The sequence below is a fragment of the Myotis yumanensis genome, unplaced genomic scaffold, assembly GCF_028538775.1.
Source record: "Myotis yumanensis isolate MYYU_CA2020_CCGP unplaced genomic scaffold, mMyoYum1.0.hap1 SCAF_3, whole genome shotgun sequence".
Classification (NCBI taxonomy): Eukaryota; Metazoa; Chordata; class Mammalia; order Chiroptera; family Vespertilionidae; genus Myotis; species Myotis yumanensis.
In genome coordinates this window covers 131,192,233-131,213,554 of record NW_027223754.1, presented here as the reverse complement: position 1 = coordinate 131,213,554, position 21,322 = coordinate 131,192,233, and the positions used below count along the sequence as shown (strand labels likewise).

The following is a 21,322-nucleotide window of genomic DNA, read 5'->3' as shown; positions in this document are numbered from 1 at the left end:
TTTGATTACAGTGGCTTTGTAGTATAACTTGATATCAGGTATTGTGATCTTCTTTCTCAAGATTGCTGCAGCCATTTGGGATCTTCTTTGGTTCCATATAACTTTTTGGAGTATTTGTTCTAGGTCTGCGAAATATACTATGGCATTTTAATAGAGATTGCACTGAATCTGTAGATTACTTTGGGTAGTATGGACACTTTAATGATGTTAATTCTACCAATCCATGAACATGGTATATTCTTCCACTTGTTTGTATCTTCCTCTCTCTCTCTCTTTTTAAATTGTGGATGAAGTGCCAATTTTATGTACAAATAAGTAAATTTTACAATCTGCTTTGAAACAGCAGAGGCTGATGTCTTCCAATGGCCATGTGGTAGGAACTTAATGCTCAACCTGCTGATCAGACCGCCCATGTCCCCACAGAGCTCTGCTGAGAGCCATGGTGAGGCCATGGAACCTGCGTGCTAGTAACAGCCAGACACCGGGCAGGCGCTTCCAAAGACTCAGAGTTTTTGTCCATGCTTCCCTTCTAGTTCAGACCATTAACAAACAGGGCTTTTGCCGGGGTAGCTACAGTTTTAAAGATGCCATTAACGAATGTTAATGGTGTAGCTAGTTGATAAGACTTAAAGTTGCTCATTTTTCTTTTGAGAAGGAAAAAATATCAGCGAAATAAGAGCAGGTGTTCAGCTCATTTAGAAGTCAGCGTCCAGGGTAAAAGAGTTCTCTGTCGGACGTGGCATCACTTCCATCCTCTGATACTTGCCCACTCTCTTCTTAAAGAGGTTCGTCCTCCTTTCTCATGAAATATTCTCCATGAAGTCAAATGGACTTTCTACTCGGAAAACCTTGCTAAAACCCAGCTCCAGCATGAGTCTGTCAGTCACGAATTCAATGTACCCCTTCATCAGAGTGCAATTCACCCCAATGACATTCACTGGCAAGGCCTCTGTGAGGAACTCCTGCTCTATCCCAACAGCGTTGGTGATGATCTCTTTCACCCTCTGCTCTGCGGGTTTGTGCAGCAGGTGTTTGAACATCAGGCAGGCAAAGTCTCAGTGCAAACCCTCATCTCTGCTACTCAGTTGGTTGGAGAATGAGGCCAGGCACCAGGTCTCATTTCTTGAGCCAGAATATCGGCACAAAAGAAGATTCCTTCCACTGCGGCAAACGCTACAACACGTTCTCCATAGGCGGCCTCTTTGTTCCTGATCCAACGCAAGGCCCAGCCTGGCTGCCTTATTGGCACAAGGCATCGTCTCCACGGCGTTGAAGAGCAACTCCCTTTCCTTGGCATCTTTAATGTCAGTGTCAATGAGGAGACTGTACATTTCAGAATGGATGTTTACCATGGCAATTTGGAAGCTGTAGGAACAGCGGGCTTCAGTGATCTGAACTTCTTGGCTAAACCGCTCCACCAAGTTCTCATTGGTGATGCCATGGCTGGCGACTAAGAAGGCCAGCACGTGCGAAATGAAGTGCCTCTCCTCGGGCTCCAGGGCTGCCCAGTGCTGCCGGTCCTGGGAGAGGGCCACCTCCTCAGCTGTCCAGAAGGAAGCTCGGCTTTCTTATCCATCTGCCAGAGGTTATGGTATTCCATGGGAAAGGTGACAAAGCGCGGGGGTTTTCTCTTGGCAGCTCTTCATCCTGCACGCTAGGGGCAGGGACCTGAGCTTTCGGCTTGGCCGGCTCCTGGAAGATCCTCCTGGCGGTCTTGCTGGCCAGCACTCGGGTGCCACTGAGGCTAGGGGCATGTTCTCCTTATCTGCTCGCCTGGCTGAGCCCCTCCAGGGGCGAGAGCTGCAGCTGCTGCTGTCGGGAGGGGAGCGGGCAGAGAGCCCTGTGGCTGCTATGGCTGTGGAGACGGCTGCCTGACGCACAGGAGAGGCTGAGCTGGGATCCAGGGACTTCCTCTATCTCTTTTTACAATGTCCTGTAGTTTTCTGAGTACAAGTTTTTACCTCCTTGGTTAAGTTTATTCCTAGGTATCTTCTTCTTCTTATTATTATTTTTATTGCAATGGAAAACGGGATTGTTTTAGTTTCTCTTTCTTTGAGTTCATTATTTATTGGTGTATGAAAATGTCATGGATTTCTGGGTGTTAATTTTGTATCCTGCTACATTACTGAATTTCTTCATTAAATTTAGCAGTTTTCTGGTGGAGTCGTCAGGTTTTCTGTGTACAATATCATGTCATCGGCAAATACTGAGAGTTTAACTCCCTCCTTCCCAATTTGGGTGCCTTTTATTTCTTCTTCTTGTCTGATTGCTGTGGCTAGGACTTCCAGTACTATGTTGAAAAAGAGTGGTGAAAGTGGGCATCCCTGTCTTGTTCCTTTTCTTAGGGGAAATGGTTTTAGTTTTTGCCCATTGAGTATGATGTTGGCTGTAGGTTTGTCATATATGGCCTTTATTATGTTGAAGTATGATCCCTCTATTCCCACTTGGCTGAGAGTTTTTATCAAAAATGGGTGTTGGATTTTGTCAAATGCTTTTTCTACATCTATTGATATGGTCATGTGGTTTTTATCTTTCAGCTTGTTTATGTGATGTATCACGTTTATTGATTTGCAAATATTGTACCAGCCTTGCAGCCCTGGAATAAATCACTCTTGGTCATGCTGTATAATCTTTTTAATATATTGCTGGATTTGATTTGCTAATATGCTGTTGAGGATTTTAGCATTTATGTTCATCAGGTATATTGGTCTGCAGTTCTCTTTCTTTGTAATGTCTTTATCTGATTTTGGATCTAGAATAATTCTGGCCTCATAAAAAGAGCTTGGAAGTGTGCCTTCCTCTGGGATTTTTTGGAATTGTTTGTGGAGGATAGGTGATAGTTACTCTTTGAAGTTTTGGCAAAACTCCCCTGTGAAGCCACCTGGACCAGGACTTTTGTTTGCTGGGAGTTTTTTGATTACTGCTTCTATTCCTTGGGAGCCTCTTCCTGGCTACTTCTGCTCCCTCCTCTCTCTTTTTTAAAAAAAGATATTTTTATTGATTTCAGAGAGGAGGGGAGAATGAGAGAAATATTAATGATGAGAGAGAATCATTGATCTGCTGCCTCCTGCACACCCTATACTGGGGATTGATCCCATAACCAGGGCATGTGCTCAGACTGAGAATTGAACTATGACCCAATGATTCCTGGATTGACACTCAACCACTGAGCCACACTGGCTGGGCTCCCTCCTCTTTATGTTTCTCCAGTTCCCCCACAATTTCCTGCATGTCTGATCACATCATGTTGTCTGCTTCTCAGAGAACTCCAGCTGGCACAACTGTCTTTTTCTAGAAAAAATATGAAATAGTTTACACAGATACCAGCAATATAATGAAAGATTTAAAATAGGCATAGAAAATTAGGAAAAGGGAAAACAAAGTTAAGAAAGCAGAATGGACCTCAAAGGGGGTTAGTTTACAGAATGAACATTATATGTGGGTCATATATTTGGCCCCAAGAATAAAGTATATTGAAAAATGGAAATTGGAAACATATCAATAAAATTATTCTTGTTTTACAGTTTAGAATAATAATGAATAACCTAGAAAATCCAGGGGCAAAGAAAATTTTCTTGCCGTCAAAGCAATTTTGACCATGTTTTGATTACCTGTGTTAATGACTTATAGGACTGGTCTGAATATAGCTAGGTCATGGTAATTTTAAGACATCAATTCCATTTGGCCCTGGGTATAGAGGCATATATTGTGCAAATGTATAATGTATTTCATAGCAGACTTTCTTTTTACATATTTTTCCTTAGGTAAATATTATTATTAGTTGGTTTATATTCTAAATTTTAGGATGCATGACAGTAGTGGGAAGAAATTAAAGTTGCTTGTGGATCTTTCACAGTATAAACCTCATGCTACTTTTATTCAAGAATGTGTTGGTACCAGCAGGCCCATTGTATCCTCCTGGGCATTCTATATACATCAAAATTATCTGTGTCATCTTAATCCAATCTCAGACTGAAATCCATATGTGAACAATAATAAAGTACATTCACTAGTCATAAAAATAAATTACAAATTAACTTTTCTTATACAGAATATTGTATTCTATTTTGATGATTAACATTTCATATTGTAGAAAAGTAATTTTCTGTCAGAAAACGACCTGGTATTAGAGTAGACACTAAGTTGAATGTAAGTCAACATTGCAATTTTGTTAAAAAACGTCACAATGGCATTGGGATTTATAAATATACTAGAGGCCTGGTGCACGAATTTGTGCACTGGTGGGGTCCTTCAGCCTGGCCTGCTCCCTCTCACAATCAGGGCTCCTTGGGGGATGTCAGGCTGCAAGTTTTGGCCTGATCCTTGCAGGCTGGGATCCCTGATCCCTGAAACCGGCAGTCAGACATCCCCTGAGGGATGTAGTAGTGGGGCCGGGTGCCTCACCACTCCCGCTCATTCTGGCCCCACTGCTCCTGCCACGGCTACTTTGTAGTGCACTACCGCAGAGGCGGGAGAGGCTTACGCCATCGCCACAGCTGTGCTTGCCAGCTGTGAGCCTGGCATCTGGCAACCGTCAGCCAGCTGAGCGGTACTCCTGCTGTGGGAGTGCACTGACCACCAAGGGGCAGCTCCTGCATTGAGCGTCTGCCCCCTGGTGGTCAGTGTGCATCATAGTGACTGGTTGTTTGGTTATTCAGTTGTTTGGTTGCTTAGGCTTTTATATATATATTATAAAAGCTATTATAAACAATGCTGCTATTAGCATTCTTCTACATGTCTTTTGGTGCACATATATATAAAAGAGGCCCAGTGCACGAAATTTGTGCACAGGGAGCGGGGGGGGGGGGGGGGAGGTTGTCCCCTTAGCCCAGCTTGCACCCTCTCAAATCTGGGACATCCCTCTCACAATCCGGGACAGCTGGCTCCTAACTGCTCACCTGCCTGCCTGTCTGGTTGCTCCCAAATGCCACCCCTGCCATCTTGGTCGCCCCACACAGCCTGCTGTTTGGTTGACTATCCAGTTGTTTTGGTCGTGATGGCCCCTGGCTTTTTATATATTAGGATAGATGTGGAACCCTGAATGGATAGAATAACACTACAATGCTATATAATAGAAGGCAGGAAGCAGAATCATAGTGGCAAACACAGGTATCTGGAGTTAATTAATGTTAGCAATCATTTTTATTTCACCATCTTCACTTTTATCTATCAACCATTATCCTTTCAACCTTTTTTTAGAGGAACACAATTCAGGAAATTTTAGTCGATTACTTTGAGCCAGAAGAGTGTCAGACTCAATTTACAGTTATTACTGTTGTCCCTCTAATACTTATTATAGTATAGCTATGGTGATTGCTTTTTCTATTGTATCTCCATTTTAAAATAATTACCCCATTACTATATAAAATCTTGACTTTTTATCATCAAACACAGTTCCAAGGTTGACTTTGGAAGTCTACTGATGTTATATAATGATTTGTATTACATTCAATGTTAGGCATATCATTCAGATGATAGGTCATATTCTAAGCTGTAGAATTTAGGGAGAATTTAGAAGCTGTTTAGCAGAGAAACAAAGCTTATTAAAATCCCAGGGTTTAAAGATCTGTAAGAAAGGGATATAAAGAGCTTTTTTCCTATTTTAGAGAAACCAGAATCCAACTAATATGGCTTTAAAAAAATTAAGGTATAATTTACATGTAATATTATGTACAGATCTTAAGTTATATGAATTTTTAGAGAGTGAACATGCCCAGGTAAGACATCCAGTCCAAGATACCCTGCATTACTAATAACCCAGAAACTTCCTTCATACCCTGACATTACATCATTAAGTCATCCCCCCAAATAATCATTACTCTGACATTTTATCATCACATACTATTTTATTTTTTCCAGCTTTTGAAACTTCACTCTCTATAGTACTTACTCTTTTTAATTTTCTGGTTGCTGTAATTCAACATTATAGTTGTGATGTTCACAGTTGTTATGTGCAGCAATACTTCCTTTCAGTATTTATTCAGTATTCTATTGGATGATTTAGTCATTCAATGAGAGAATTGAGCTATTGCCAGCTTTCAGCTATTATAAACAATGCTGCTATTAGCATTCTTCTACATGTCTTTTGGTGCACATATATTTATATTTCTCTTGAGTGTTGTATAGGTACATGAGTAAAATTCTTGGTCATACATTATGCATAGGCCCAGCTTTAATTTTCCAAAGTGGTTGTACCAACTTGCATGACAACCAGAACTGTGTGGCATTCCATTTGCTCTATATGCTTGTAAACTGGTGGTACTGTCACTTGTTTACTCTCTGCTCAGTTCTAATACATACCTTTTTAAAAAAATCACCTGCCATATTCATTAAACACAGTCTTTTGAGATTCATGAAGATTTGGAGATAGAAAAATAGAGAAGAAATATTTAAAAGACTATGAAGATAAGAGATAAGGAAAGAAGGGAAGGATGATTACGTGAGTGAACTATGAAGAGAATTCTGAAGCATTTTGATCACCAGGGAAAAAACAAAGTAAAATTCAATTTATTCAGACTAAAATTTCTTTCCCCAGTATTAAGCTCTGATTTCATGGGTTATAAAGTTATGATGATTTTGGGGGAAACATAAGTAAAATATAAACAGGAAGCTAATATAGAAAATAAATCAATAGAGCCTCTCTTAAGCCTTAAACATCATTGAAAGAGTCCAGAAGGCAAGTAGTAAGTTATAAAATATTTTTTAGTCTATGTTCTTGTATATCTTCACTGTCTGCTACTTCCATCTAATGCATATTCCCAATGTCTTCATGAAATATTATTGCTATTAAAAAATTGGAGATGGAAGAGAAAAAAAGGTGATATCTGATTCCGTCCTCTTCTTTCTTTTGCTCTTTCCTTCATATTTCCTTCAACCTTACGACACATCTTATCCCTGGGGCATGAAGTAAGGATGACAGAAGTGGTTTGCCATCCCACAAAATGTCAAAGTCCCTCATATGAGGTGACAAGCCATCCTGGGAAGATAAGTACTATTGACTTATAATGGAGGAGGGGTGACACTAGATATCTTCTGGGGAAATGACTTTTTGTTGTTGATTCTAAACTTTTAGTTTTGAAGAGAAAAAAATTCGAGTTTCATCGTTTTATGAAGTAAACCCCTAAAGGATGAAAACATCTACATACTTAACATTTATTGTTTACCTGGTAATTCTGTTTAGTAATGCTAGCTTCAGGGAAAACTGATTGGGACAGAGAAAGACCATTGAACACAGGTGTCTCAGGAACTGTACACAGGATCTGTATCTCTTTGGGCTTCTTAGTAATTTTGCCCCTTCCCGTTACTAGCCATCTGGAAGAAGGGAACAGGCGTCAAGTTAAATTTGGAGACTTATGAGGTATAGGACTCATAGTTGTTCTATTCATTTGAATTGAAAAATTGATCCAGTTCTGGAGACTTTCCAGGAAGCATTGAACTTGTGGGTTGAGCTGTGAATTTGGAAATTACTTTATAACATTATTTTCCTTTGATTTAACAGGGTAAAAGCATTGTCTCAAAACTAGCAAACAGGCAGCAGAGCAGTAACATTTGAATTGCTGTACTTGTCATCTTTAACATAATTTTGTACCTAAATTAGAATGAAGCTGAACGGGTCCAGTAACCTGGAATTTTTTCCAGACAGCTTTGTTGGTGCTGTCCTCATTATGGTACCAAGACATTGCCCCTGTTACCATCCTAAATCAGCTGCAAGCATGGTTTGTGGACTACAATTCAGGGGCAAGAGCGGCATACTGCCAGAAAGTAATTGATACATCCTTGAAGAGAATGCCAAAGCACACACCTTTTGCTGTTATTGTAAATTCCTTAATCTCCTGTTTACATGCATTTTTATACTTACATGGCAGTGAAGGCTATAGAACACTAGTAATAGTTTTAGTGAGATTTTCACCAAGAGCATTTTTACTCTGCAAAAGCAATAATGTTATAAATGAAACATTATTTTCTTTTTGGCTTCCATGGAGAATTCTTTTGAGTAGTATCGGATTGAATACTACTCAAGAAAATGTATCTAATCTATGAAAAAATAGATCCATAGCCCAGAGTGGGTTTTAATATTGGCTGAATAAGTTCTTCCTTTCTATTTTTTTATGATAATGAAGACAACATGGAATATATCTGCAAACCTATTCTCTACAACTCGTTACCTTCTGCACTCCCACAGCCTAATAGCTAATAATCTAGCAGAGATTGTGTAGTTTAATCTTTCCTTTGTACAGATGAGGGAATATGTAGTTAAAGATTTGAGTTTGAACCCCAGCTGATCTCTCTTTCAAACATCATATTCTATAAGTTCATGAAATAAGTTTAACTAAAGATGAAGAGACATTGACAGATATTAGGTGCAAGTTATATAAGAGGATACTACTTATTGAGAATGGTTGTAAGAAATCCTTTATTTCATATTTTATGTCTTTTACTATAATGAATTAAGGCTACGTTTCTTTCTTTCTTGCTTGCTTTTTTGTTGTTGTTAATCCTTACCTGAAGATATTTTTTCCATTGAATTTTAAAGAGAGTGGAAGGGAAGGAGGGAGCATGGGAGGAAGGGAGAAGAGAGAGAGAGAGAGAGAGAGAGAGAGAGAAAGAGAGAGAGAGAAAGATAGATGTGAGAGAGACACATCCATTGGTTGGCTCCTGCACACACCTCGACAGGGCTGGGAATTGAACCTGTCACCCTGGTATGTGTCCTTGACCAAGAATCAAACCCACAATCCTTCAGTGAATGGGCTAATGCTCTAAACACTGAACAACACTGGTCAGGGCTCGGGCCACTTTTCTGAGTGCAAAAAAAATAGAGGTGTGAATGAGAATCAGACCTCAAATGACATTATTTAATAATGACCTATCTTTATGGCCATCTGGCCACTTATTTACTTATTTAATAAACTAGAGGCCCGGCGCACAAAAATTTGTGCACGGGGCGGGGGGAGGGGGGGTGTCCCCCAGCCCAGCCTGTGCCCTCTCACAGTCTGGGACCCTTCGGGAGATAACGACCTGCTGGTTTAGGCCTGCTCCCGGGTGGCAGAGGGCAGGCCAAATCCCTAGGTGCAGCCCCTGGTCAGGCTCAGAGCAGGGCCGATTGGGGAGTTGGGGTGCTGCCCCCTGTTATGCACAGAGCAGGGCGGTTTGGGAGGTTGCAATGCCACCCTCAGTCATGCTCAGGGTAGGGCCGATTGGGGGGTTGGGGCACCACCTCCTGTCACAGTTAAGACAGGGTCGATGGGGAGGTTGCGGCGCCACCCCCTGTCATGCACAGAGCAGGGCCGATCAGGGGGTTGGGGCACTGCCCCCTGTCACTCACAGAGCAGGGCCCATCGGGGGGGGGGGGGCGGTTGGGGCTTTGTACTCTGTCATACACAGAGCAGGGCCCATCAGGGGGTTGGGGAGCTGCCCCTGTCACTCACAGAGTAGGGTCAATAGGGGAGTAGGGGCACCGCCCCCTGTCACACACAGAGCAGGGTGGATCAGGGGGTTGGGGCGCTGTACCCTGTCACACTCAGGGCAGGGCCAATGGGGAGGTTATGGCTCTACCCTGTCACACACAGAGCAAGGCCCGTGGAGGGGGGTTGGGGCGCCACCCTCTATCACCCATAGAACAGGGCCGATCAGGGGGTTGGGGCACCGCCACTGTCACACTCAGGGCAGGGCTGATGGAGAGGTTATGGCTCTACCCTGTCAAACACAGAGCCGCAGGGCGATCAGGGGATTGGGGAGCTCCCCCCTATCCGGCACAGAGCAGGGCTGATCAGGGGGTTGGGGCGCCTTCCCCTGTCACACACAGAGCAGGGCGGATAGGGAGGTTGTGGCCCTGCCCCCTGTCACTCACAGAGGCGCAGGGTGATCAGGGGGTTTGGGCGCTGCCCCCTGTCATGCTGATCCCGGTGCCGGGAGGCATATTACCCTTTTACTATATAGAATAGAGGCCTGGTGCATGGGTGGGGGCTGGCTGGTTTGCCCTGAAGGGTGTCCTGGATTAGGGTGGGGGTCCCCACTGGGGTGCCTGGCCAGTCTGGCTGAGGGGCTGAGGGCTGTTTTCAGGTTGGCGGGTGACTGAAGCTCCCAACCGCTCCTTTTTTTCTTTTCTATTCTGGGCCAGCTTTAGCTCTGAGTCCTCGGTGCTGAAAACATTGATACAATGTTGCGGTCAGGCTGGCTGACTGAAAGCCGGTTTCTGGGGTTTTGTTTAGCTTCTATATTTGCAACATAGTTGCTTAGAGTTGCAGCTGAGAGGCCAGCAAGTTAGGCGGGGATCGTTGGAGTCTGCAGTCACTGGAGCAAGCAAGCCTCCCTGCTTGCTTCAGTGCATGGCTGCCGGCCGTCATCTTGGCTGACAGTTAATTTGCATAAGGATATGCTGATTAGCCAATGGGAAGGGTAGCGGTCGTACGCTAATTACCATGTTTCTCTTTTATTAGTGTAGATATGTAGGCTTGGAGGGTAAATAATACAGATGTGGTCCTTGCCCTTGAGTGTGACACTTTTGACCAGTGGGGGACACAGATCCAAATATAGACACCTAGATGATGTCCCATCAATTCTAAGGCACACATTTCCCCTATATTTTTTTCTTTTTATTATTTTTAAAATCTTTATTGTTGAAAGTATTATAGATGTACCCCCCTTTTCCCCATTGACCCCTTCGAGCCTGTATCTGCTCCTCTATTTCAGGCCTTCACCACACTATTGTCTGTGTCCATGGGTTATGCATATATGCATATAAATTCTTTGGTTAATCTCTTCCCACTCACCCTCACCTCCTATATTTTAATATATCCAACATCAGGACACATCCTAAAATTAAATGTGTCATAGCTTGATTAAAACCCTTTTCTTTTCTTTGTGATATGTAATATAGAGGTGTGTCTACCAATTGTTGGCATCCTAAGTTCGATGAGATATTGGCTATCTACATATGGTAGGTGATCTGAAAAGGGGTCTGAGAGACTAACTGGGAACTTACTTTGGATTGGTTGGTGTGGGAAGACCTCTGCAAAAACAGAGCACCACGTTGGCAAGGTGATATTTACACTTGAGGAAGGAGAAAGACCCGTTTGGGTGAGCAGAGGGCACAGGAGGATCTTAGGAAGGAAGAACAGACTTTGGAATGCCTGGGAGAGAGCTGGGCCTATTTGAGGAGCAGATGGGAGGCCAATGCTGCTGGAGCATGGCAAGTAATGTTTTTTTCTGAAAAGCCTGATTCTTCTTGCAAATATTTATTCTGGAAGACCTTTTTCAGACCATTTCCTGTGTGTTTCAGTCATGTATGAGGGAGCAAGGCTTCCATAGGCTCTGCCGCTGCTTGGGAAAATCAGTCCACATTTGACTTTTAAATTTGTCTAGTTTGTAACCTAAGTGTTGGGAACACGTACAATTGAAATTGAGTTGAATAAAAGTTAAATTTGGTTTTTTCTTTTTTGAATTGTGTAACAAGGTAATTTTCTCCTATTTTGGCTTTATTCTTTTTCATATCTTGTCATTTTAAACCAAGTATAATATACCTTTTTAAAGAAAACACTTGAGGGTGAAGGTGTATTGAGGTTATATGGTTTTAATAGAAACATAATTTTGCTTAAAAGTCACATATGTGAGATAAAATGTTAAAGTATGATAGTTGGGTTGCAGCTTCAACTTTAATGAGCAATACTCTTCTGTATAACAGCAAAAAATAAAAAATAACAAATAAAATGAAATATAAGTAAATGTAAATATAAAAAATACTCCAAAGTCTAAAAAACAGTTTTCTCTTTTAAGTAGGGAAATATATTCCTTTGAAACCTGATTGATACTTAAATTTGTTAGCAAGTGTTAATTGCTAACATCTCTAGGATAAATGGCTCTATGTAGTCAAAGAAGGAAATCCTTATTAATGTAGCTTCATTGTAAAACATTTTAAAAAATTGTTCTCCAATATAAATGACATACCTTCTTTCTCTATGTGCAATCTAACAATATGTTTATGTCAAGCACATTTAAATAGATGTCTACTAGTAAAACCAAAAGAAAGCTGATTTTAATTATCAGATTTAAGGAATACTTTCCCAAAAGAATCACAAAGTATTGTGTTACTTTATTGTATTTTAAAAAATGATTCTGATTTTTTTACATCACTACCACCACCACCACCACCACCAAAACCTCCAATAAAATAATTGCAAAATATCTTTTCACCATTGACTCATCATTTTTTTTTTTTCATGACTGTCTTCTAGGCACCTGCTTGTGTTCCAATTTTATTTTATTAGAGGCATTTTTATATGGGCTTCTCTGAGCCAAGCATCCACATTGAAATCCAGGTGTGTATTTGCATAAAAGCATTTACAGAAAATAAAGACAATCTTATGACAAGTAGGAAGACTGAGATCTTTAATGAAAACAGTGTAGTTTCCAGTTCCTTTTTGCTATTCTCATTAGGCACTCTTTTTTGACATTTTTGGTTTCACCAGGTCTATTAATGCCATTTTGCAATGCTAATAGCACCTAATGAAAGTCCTCATCCGAGGATATGTTTTCCATTCATCTTTGAAGAGAGAGTGGAAAGAAAGGAGAAGAGGGAAAGAGAAAGAAACATTGATGTGAGAGAGGCACATCGATTATCGATTGATTGCCTCCCACATGCACTCTGAGCAGGACCAGGGATCCAACCTGCAACCGAGGTATGTGCCCTTAACCAGGAATTGAACCATGGGCTGACCCTCTAACCACTGAGCAAACTGGCTAGGGCAGCAGTGCAGTTTCTTAAAAGAGTAATTTGCTGCCAAGTTAGATAGAGGTGTGCTCACATCTAACCCAACCTGTTCTGTGCTGAGCTTATGGAGAAGAAATTGTCTCCATCAAGATCCAAGAATATTTAGAAAGTAGATGTAAACCCAGTGTTCCTCAGGAAGTGCGGTGGTTTAGGAAACCTCCTCATGCTGCTGGGGTTTAATCGACCACACATGGCGGAGAATGTGAGGGGAGAGCTCAGCCGCATACGTTCAGTTCCTCCAAGTAAAAACTCATCCAACTTAAACAGGAAGGAACAACATTTGAATCCTTAAAGGATGGAACAAAATCATTCCAATTTCCAAGGTGGAAAGACTCAGATGGCTTTGTATTTTTCTCGAAGTTTTCATATATAAGTGGAAAAAGCAGCAAGGCACAGCTAAAAAGACTGCATTTGTAGTAAAACAGGGAAAACTTTAAAAACAGAGCTGTGACACTGGAAGGGGGAAAACGATTCCTGAAATTTTATACTTTATAATTCATGCTTAATTCAAATAGCAATGATGGGTGTGTTTGCTTAGTGTGCAGTAACCACCTAAAACACTCATGTGACATCATAGGCATCAATTCTGGCTGTGCTCTTGGATTTAGAATCAAATTGTTTATTTAACTAATAATGAGTGATTTTCATTGGGTGCTATTAGCATTGCAAAATGGCCTTAATAGACTTGGTGAAACTAAAAATGTTAAAAAAGAGTGCCTAACGAGAACAGCAAAAACAGAGCACCACGTTGGCAAGAAAACTACTGTACAGAAGTAAGGTGCTGCTGGGATGAGGTTTTATAGATTTAAGGACATCTATTTACTCATATACGCAACATTTTCCCCTTCGGTAGGTGGAAGGTGAAGTACAATACCAACATAGGAGCCATATAATTGCTTTTTAGTCTTGTTTATGCCTCGTTTGTGACCTTGGGCAAACTACCTTAACTCTGTTTCTTCATTTAAAAAATAGAGAGGAATCGTAATACTTCCCCTTCCCCCACAACACACACTTCTTGTGAGAATCAGATTAAAATGATGCCTATCAGCACATGGTAAATGCATCAGCAATACACCAATATCAATTAAGGAATAATTTATCACTATTATTATGAACGTTGTGCTAGAAATTTACAGTGCTAGGCAGACATGAGTCGGTCTACAATGCTACCTGCTATTGCTAAAACAATTGTTTGTTCCTTTTCAGGCCTCAGTGCACTACTGTTCATGTTGGTTTTCCCAAAAGGTAATGACCAAATTATTTAAGTTAGACAACCAAATGTTAGCTTTGAGAATTGATTTTAGCTTATTGTACTCAACATATTTAAGACTGTCAACAGTTTTTTCTTTCAAATGTTTAATGATAAGGTCAGGAGTTTAAAAAGAGAGATTTTCCTGATAGAGTCTTTCCTTTTTTATCCTCTTGGGAAATATCGTTTTGCCTAAGTGCTTTAATGCTGAAGTTGGCAGAGCTTGCAGGTTGGGAGCAAACAAAGAAAAGTCCCTCCGGAGACAAACAGTATGGAATGAATGCCCTGAGGAACTGTCCTCCCTCCCCAGTCTCAAAGGCCAGATGGCCTCCCGACAAACCCTGAGAGTGTAGGCTGTCTGGGGCAGCGGGGATCAGCTGCGGGTGTAGGAAATTCCCTCCGAAAGACACGTGGGAGAGAGACTTGTTGGGTATCCAGAGCAGTGCCAAAACGGTCAGAAATGGGACAAACAGGATGGACTTTGGCCAGGTCTGTACAAATAAACGCGCTCTGCTTCCTAAGGAGTCATACCCCAAGAGTCGCTGATCTGTAGGATTCAGGGCACAGGAAAGGCTTCTGGTTCGTTCCCCTGACTTTTGTTGCACACCTTGGGTGTATGAAAAAGCTCTTTGCTGAACGAGTTAATTTCACTGGAGGATTATTGTCAGGTAACTGAGCATGATGGGAAATGCAAAATAATTTTTGTTTACTATAAAGCCAAAGATGCAGGCTAAGGAGGACGTGGTAAGAGAGTCTACCTCCTGCCCTGACCAGTGTTGCTCAGTTGTTTGGGCATCATTGGTGCTCCGAAAGGGTGCCTGGGTTCAGTGCCCAGTGGGGGCACATGTCCAGGTTGGGGGCTCCGTTCCCCTGCTGGGGGGCATGCAGGAAGCTGTGGATGGATATTTCTCTCTCACTTCAATGTTTCTCTCTCTCTCCCTCTTTCTTCCTCTCTCTCTAAAAATCAATAAACTATTAAAAAAAGATTCTACTTCCTGTCTATTCTCCTGTCTATTCAAAGAGCTTGAATAGAGCATTTACATAACAAAATTTGGAAGGCTCACATGTGTCATTAGCCTTGTTTACAAATATAACAAAATGCAAATTAGAAGAAGTTATGGCATATTTGAAAACCTATTAAAATCACAAAAATAAACAACAATGAGAAAACCGTAAAATTCAGTTCTCTCTGGTGAGCAATGTGCCCAGTCTGTAAGCTTTGTTTCCTTTTCAGGAGCAAGTAGGATACAACTTAGGAATATACTAAATGTGTTTAGCAGTTTCACATTCAGCCCTTGACAGTAAACTGGCTAAACTATCTCAAGATAACATGAGGGAATGAGTTACTATTAAAAATTGCAGTTGTGTGAACTTTATTAATACAGTCACCTTAAACTCGGTTTCAACCATGTTTCCCTCATTTTGTTGGAGATTTTTACCTAGGTTAACATAATTTAATCCTAATGCAGTCTTGAGTGGCAGACATTATTTTTCCTGTTTTAAACATGGGAACAGACAAAAGGGTGCCCAAGTTCATTTAGTTGGCTGATATTTATATACAAATATATATTTAATTTAAAAAAGCTGAACACAAGATAGTGTCTGTGCACTTTAAATAATATTACATGGGAATGTATATGAGGACTTTGATAAAGAAGGAAAGACACTTTGAGGAAATAGAAATAATTTATACCTAAATATTTACACAATTTTTATCACAGTCTATTTTTAAAATTCTAAGACAAAATGATACCCTCAAGGGAAATGTTATTGGTATGATTAAAAAATATATAAAATACATTACTGCAAGAGAAAATGAGTTTAAAAAGAATTTAAACTCTGAAAACTATTAGTATAATTGAATAATAAAACCAATCTTGCCACAAAAACAGAGACACTGACTAAAACCAACACTTAGGGGGCAAGGGGAATTCAAATTATAACCTCACTGAAAACTGTAAGGCAAGTGGCACTTACCATCCTCTAACAAAGACAGGAACACAATCCCGGAGCATTTTCCTGTGTCAATTAACAGTTAACATGTTATTTGCTCGGTGACATGAAGATGTGGTTCCTAAAGCCCTTTACAAAGACATTGGCTTTGATGAGTGACAGACAGCAAGCCTGGGCAGGCTGGTGAGAGGAAATTCAATTACATGGCTTCTGAATTGTGCATCCTCTGGGTCAAACTCAGAGATTCAAAGACCACAGAATAACACTCAACCCTAGATTTTCTTTAGGGAATGCCGAGGGGTTTCACAATGTTGTCTCTGCGAGAGAGGAACACACTTCAGAGCAATCAGGTGGCAGCACTCCAGGAGAGAGAATGCCCTTGAATAAGGAGTTGGAGGGCTGGTGTTTGTTGTTGGAGGGGCATTTCAGAGAGCGGCAGGTCACTCTGGGCCTGGATAATTCTACACATAATAGAACAAGGGCAGAGCTGGCTTTTGTCTAAGAAATGATTCAAAAAGCAGCTGTTCTCTTTGTTTACTCAAGGAGACTGGCCTCCATAGTGGGGGTTTATGCATCCCAGAAATTGGCTAAAGACATTATCTGGGACCTAGGGGAAAAAAATACGAGGACTATTATTTATTTTTCCTAAAAATATAAGAAAGAGATTCAGCTTATTAGCATGCATGGAACGGATGGTGCTGGAACCCTTCCTTGTCTGTGTGTTGAACAGCCTGTATCTTGAACAGTGTGGAAGTTTTCCTGAATGGGGCATCGAATTCCACAGAGCGGACATGGGGAGGGGCCATTATGCTTACACTTTTGTTTGCTTTCAGAATATTTCAAAGTATAGTCGAGTAAGTAGCTTTTTCAGATTATATTATCTTGCTTTAACTAAATGAATGCCCACCAAATAGAAAAGTAGCTTGACAACCCCCCATGCAGAGAGATTGCAGATTAAAAGTACTACTAATGAAAGTACATGTGAACAATAGCATTGTAGAGGTGGCTCTTTGCCTACTCCTAATATGAGCCATATCACAAAGGAAAGGAAATAATAAATCAGAGCTATTAAAATTAAGGTATTTTTCCCATTTATCAAGAATATTATTAAAGTATGGATTCACACCCACTATTTTCAGCTTTATTGAGATGTAATCTACACTAATAAAAGAGAAACATGGTAATTAGCATACGACCGCTACCCTTCCCATTGGCTAATCAGCATATCCTTATGCAAATTAACTGTCAGCCAAGATGACGGCCGGCAGCCATGCACTGAAGCAAGCAGGGAGGCTTGCTTGCTCCAGTGACTGCAGACTCCAACGATCCCCGCCTAACTTGCTGGCCTCTCAGCTGCAACTCTAAGCAACTATGTTGCAAATATAGAAGCTAAACAAAACCCCAGAAACCGGCTTTCAGTCAGCCAGCCTGACCGCAACATTGTATCAATGTTTTCAGCACCGAGGACTCAGAGCTAAAGCTGGCCCAGAATAGAAAAAAAAGAAAAAAGAAAAAAAGGAGCGGTTGGGAGCTTTTGTCACCGGCCAAGCTGAAAAAGGCCCTCAGCCCCTCAGTCAGCCTGTCCAGGCACCCCAGTGGGGACCCCCACCCTGATCCAGGACACCCTTCAGGACAAACCAGCCGGCCCCCACCCGTGCACCAGGCCTCTATCCTATATAGTAAAAGGGTAATATGCCTCCCAGCACCAGGATCAGTGTGACAGGGGGCAGCGCCCAAACCCCCTGATTGCCCTGCAGCTCTGTGTGTTACAGGGGAAGACACCTCAACCCCCTGATCAGCCCTGCTCTGTGCCTGATAGGGGGGAGCTCCCCAACCCCCTGATCGCCCTGTGGCTCTGTGTTTGACAGGGTGCGGTGCACCAACCCCCTGATCCACCCTGCTCTGTGTGTGACAGGGTGCGGCGCCCCAACTCTGGCCCGCCCCCCCCCCCCCCATGGGCCCTGCTCTGTGTGTGACAGGGTAGAGCCATAATCTCTCCATTGGCCCTACTCTGTGTGTGACAGGGGGCGGTTCCCCAACTCTCCTATCGGCCCTACTCTGTGAGTGACAGGGGGGAGCTCCTCAACCCCCTGATCGGTCCTGCTCTGTGCATGACAAGGGGGAGCTCCCCAACCCCCTGATTGGCCCTGCTCTGTGAGTGACAGGGGGCATCGCCCCAACCCCCTGATTGGCCCTACTCTGCACGTGACAGGTGGCAGTGCCCCAACCCCCTGATCGGCCCTGCTCTGTGCGTGACAGGGGGTGGCGCCGCAACCTCCTCATCAACTCTGCCTTGAGTGTGACAGGGGGCGGTGCCCAACCCCCCAATCAGCCTTGCTCTGACCCCGACCAGGGGCTGCACCTAGGGATTGGGCATGCCCTCTGCCACCCGGGAGCAGGCTAAGTCAGCAGGTCGTTATCTCCCGAGGGGTCCCAGACTGCGAGAGGGCACAGGCCGGGTTGGGGGATCTCCCCCCCGCCTCCCCAGTGCATAAATTTTTGTGCACCGGGCCTCTAGTAGACAAATAAAATTGCAAGATATTTGAAATATACAATGTGATTATTTGATATCTGTACAGTGGGAAAGGACTCCCTCCATCAAATTAACTAACATATCTATCACATATTTACTTTGTAAAATTTTTTTTGCTGAGAACATTTAAGTTCTACTCTCTTAGCAAATTTCTGTTATAAAATACAGTGTTATCAGCAATGTCACTATGTTATACATTTGATCCTCAGACCTTATTTATCTTATAACTGAAGGTTTGTAACCTTTTAGCATCCTTTCTCCATTTCTTCCACCTCTCAGTCCCTGGCAACCAGCAACCACTTTTCTACTCTCTGTTTCTATGAGTTCAACCTAACAAAAAATTCCTATAGAAGTGTTACTGTACTGCACTTGTCTCTCTCTGGCTTGTTTTACTTAACCAAATCTATGTTGTCACAATGACAGGATTCCCTGCCCCCCTTCTTTTTAAAGGCTGAATAATATTCCATTGTGTACATACATGTGACTGCCCAAAATGTACATACACAATGGAATATTCATTCCTTCATTAAACCATTTATTGACAGATACTTAGGTTGTTCCCCCCTATTGTAAATAATGCTGCTTTGACCATGTGTACAAACAGCTCTTCGTGACAACGATTTCCTTCCATTTGAATGTATACCCTGAAGTGGGATTGTAACACAGTGAAATGCTTGGTCTCTCTGACTCATCTTGTTCAAGCTTCCTTTGTTCCCATGGCCTGCAGGCTCATAGCTTTTGCTTAGTCTTGCATATAGACACTCTAACCGTTAAAGGAATTCCGCTTTCAGCCTGAGCTTCACAGAAACAGCCCTTTAATGGAAAGGGCCTCTCCCAAGAAGATAATGATTGTTTATCAAAGATTTGCAGGAGCTTTGTGCAAAATCTTCTTCGGACCCTGCCGACTCCCAGATGTCTGTAATTGTCAATCACTTCTTGCCCCTCCCATTTCCCCTTCTCCTGACATAAAAGAAGCCTGGCTTCTCTGTTTTCTTAAAATGGAGTTGAGGATTAGGTCTTCCATCTTCTTGGTTGGCTCCTTCTTGATCAATAAACCTTTTCTTACTTTAAACTGATGTTTTGAATTTTTGCCTTTTGAAGTGACTGGCCCATGGATTTTGGACTAGTACTAGGATCCTATTCTATTTTTAATTTCTTGAGGAACGTCCATACTGTTTCCCATAGTGGCCGCACAAATTTACATTCCCATCACCAAGGGGTTCCTTTTCTCCACATCCTCACGAGCATTTGTTATCTCTTGTCTTTTGTTAAGGATGGCCCTCACTCCAAGTTTATATTATATATTGGGTGTGTTGGGCCTTTGTGGGGTGCCTTGTTCAGCTATGAGTGTTAGTTTAGTTTTCTGCGGCTGCCATTTCAAAGTACCATAGTCAAAATGGCTTAAACGACAGATTTATTTTCTCATAGTTCTGGAGGCCAGTCATTCAAGATCAAGGTGTCTGTAGGGTTAACTTCTGCCGAGGCCTTTCTCCTTGGCTTGCAGATGGATGTTTTCTCCCTCTGTCTTCACATGGCCCTTTCCTATATGTGTGCATGTCTTTGTTCAAATTTCCTTCTCTTATAAGAACACCAGTCATATTAGATTAGGGTCCAATCTAAGGACCTCCTGTTAATTTAATCACCTCTTTAATGACCTTATTGCCAAATACCCTTCATTCTGAGTTACTGGGTTTTGGGATTTTAACATGAAGTTTGGGGGGACATAATTCAGCCCATAACAATAGCCATCAAAATCAAATATTAAAGTAAACAACTTATAAACTGATTTTCAAATCACTGATCTCAGTTTTAAACCAATGTGGTAAAAAGAAGCATACTTTTCAAATTATTATTATTTTTAAAAATAATTATAAGTACAAATTGTTTAAAAATATGCTGTATTCCAACTTGACCTCAGCTTTCAGAAACTTTTGGTTTGGATCTGTATTTTATGATGTTATAATTTACTACCATGAATTCATGAATTTTACAAATATCAAGAAGTGCCTGTCATGTGCAGGTACTCTGTTCTAGGCACGTGGGACACGTCAGAGACAAAACCAGATCCTTGTCCTAATGGAGCCTACATTCTAGTGGGCAAGACTCTGGCACTGAATCAAGAGCATCTCTATTAAGACTGAAGGATTATCTCCAGCTGCTGGGAGTGCTGCCAGCTGTCAGGCCTCTTTGGGACTTGCCCTTGGCTGAAGAGAGCTACCTCACCCAAGGTCATAGACTTTTCCCAGTGCAGCCTGCATCAGAAGACTATGTAGATAAAAAGGCCCAGATGCTTAGACTCCAGGCCATCCCAGCTTGAGAGCTCCCTGTGGGGTTGGCTGAGGAGTTCATTCAGCCTGAATCACATGGCCCAACTTCTCCCTTTTCCCAGTCCTGCTTCTTTCACTTCCCCTCACAGTCTCAGAGTCTGTTTCCTGAGGAACCCAATATGAAATGATATTATGTTATAACATGTCATGTTATGTTACATCGTGGTGTGTAAATCACATCACCTTACCTTGTCATGCTATGTTGTATTGCTTACCATTTGCTTCTCTCATTGGAATGCAATCTCTCTGAGAGCAAGTGCTTTGTCTCTTTTGTTCCCTGCTCTTGCCACAGCTCCCAGAACAGTGCTGGAAGTTATTAGTTCCCCAATCAATAGATATTGAATCAGTCGATAAATTTGCAAAGTGGGAGTAAAAATAGCCTGACTTTACAAGATTAAATTATGACAACCCATATTCAGTCTTTATATAGAGCCTGGCATATAAGAAGTGCTCAATAAAAGTTGGTAATTATTATGATGTTCATTTCAAGGATG

The 21,322-nt window shown here is 41.9% G+C and overlaps 1 pseudogene; it reads right to left on the bottom strand.

Annotated features, from left to right (window-relative positions):
- Positions 1-695: 695 nt before the first annotated feature.
- Positions 696-21,024, bottom strand: LOC139006331 (ribonucleoside-diphosphate reductase subunit M2-like; annotated as a pseudogene).
- Between the last annotated feature and the right edge of the window lie 298 nt (positions 21,025-21,322).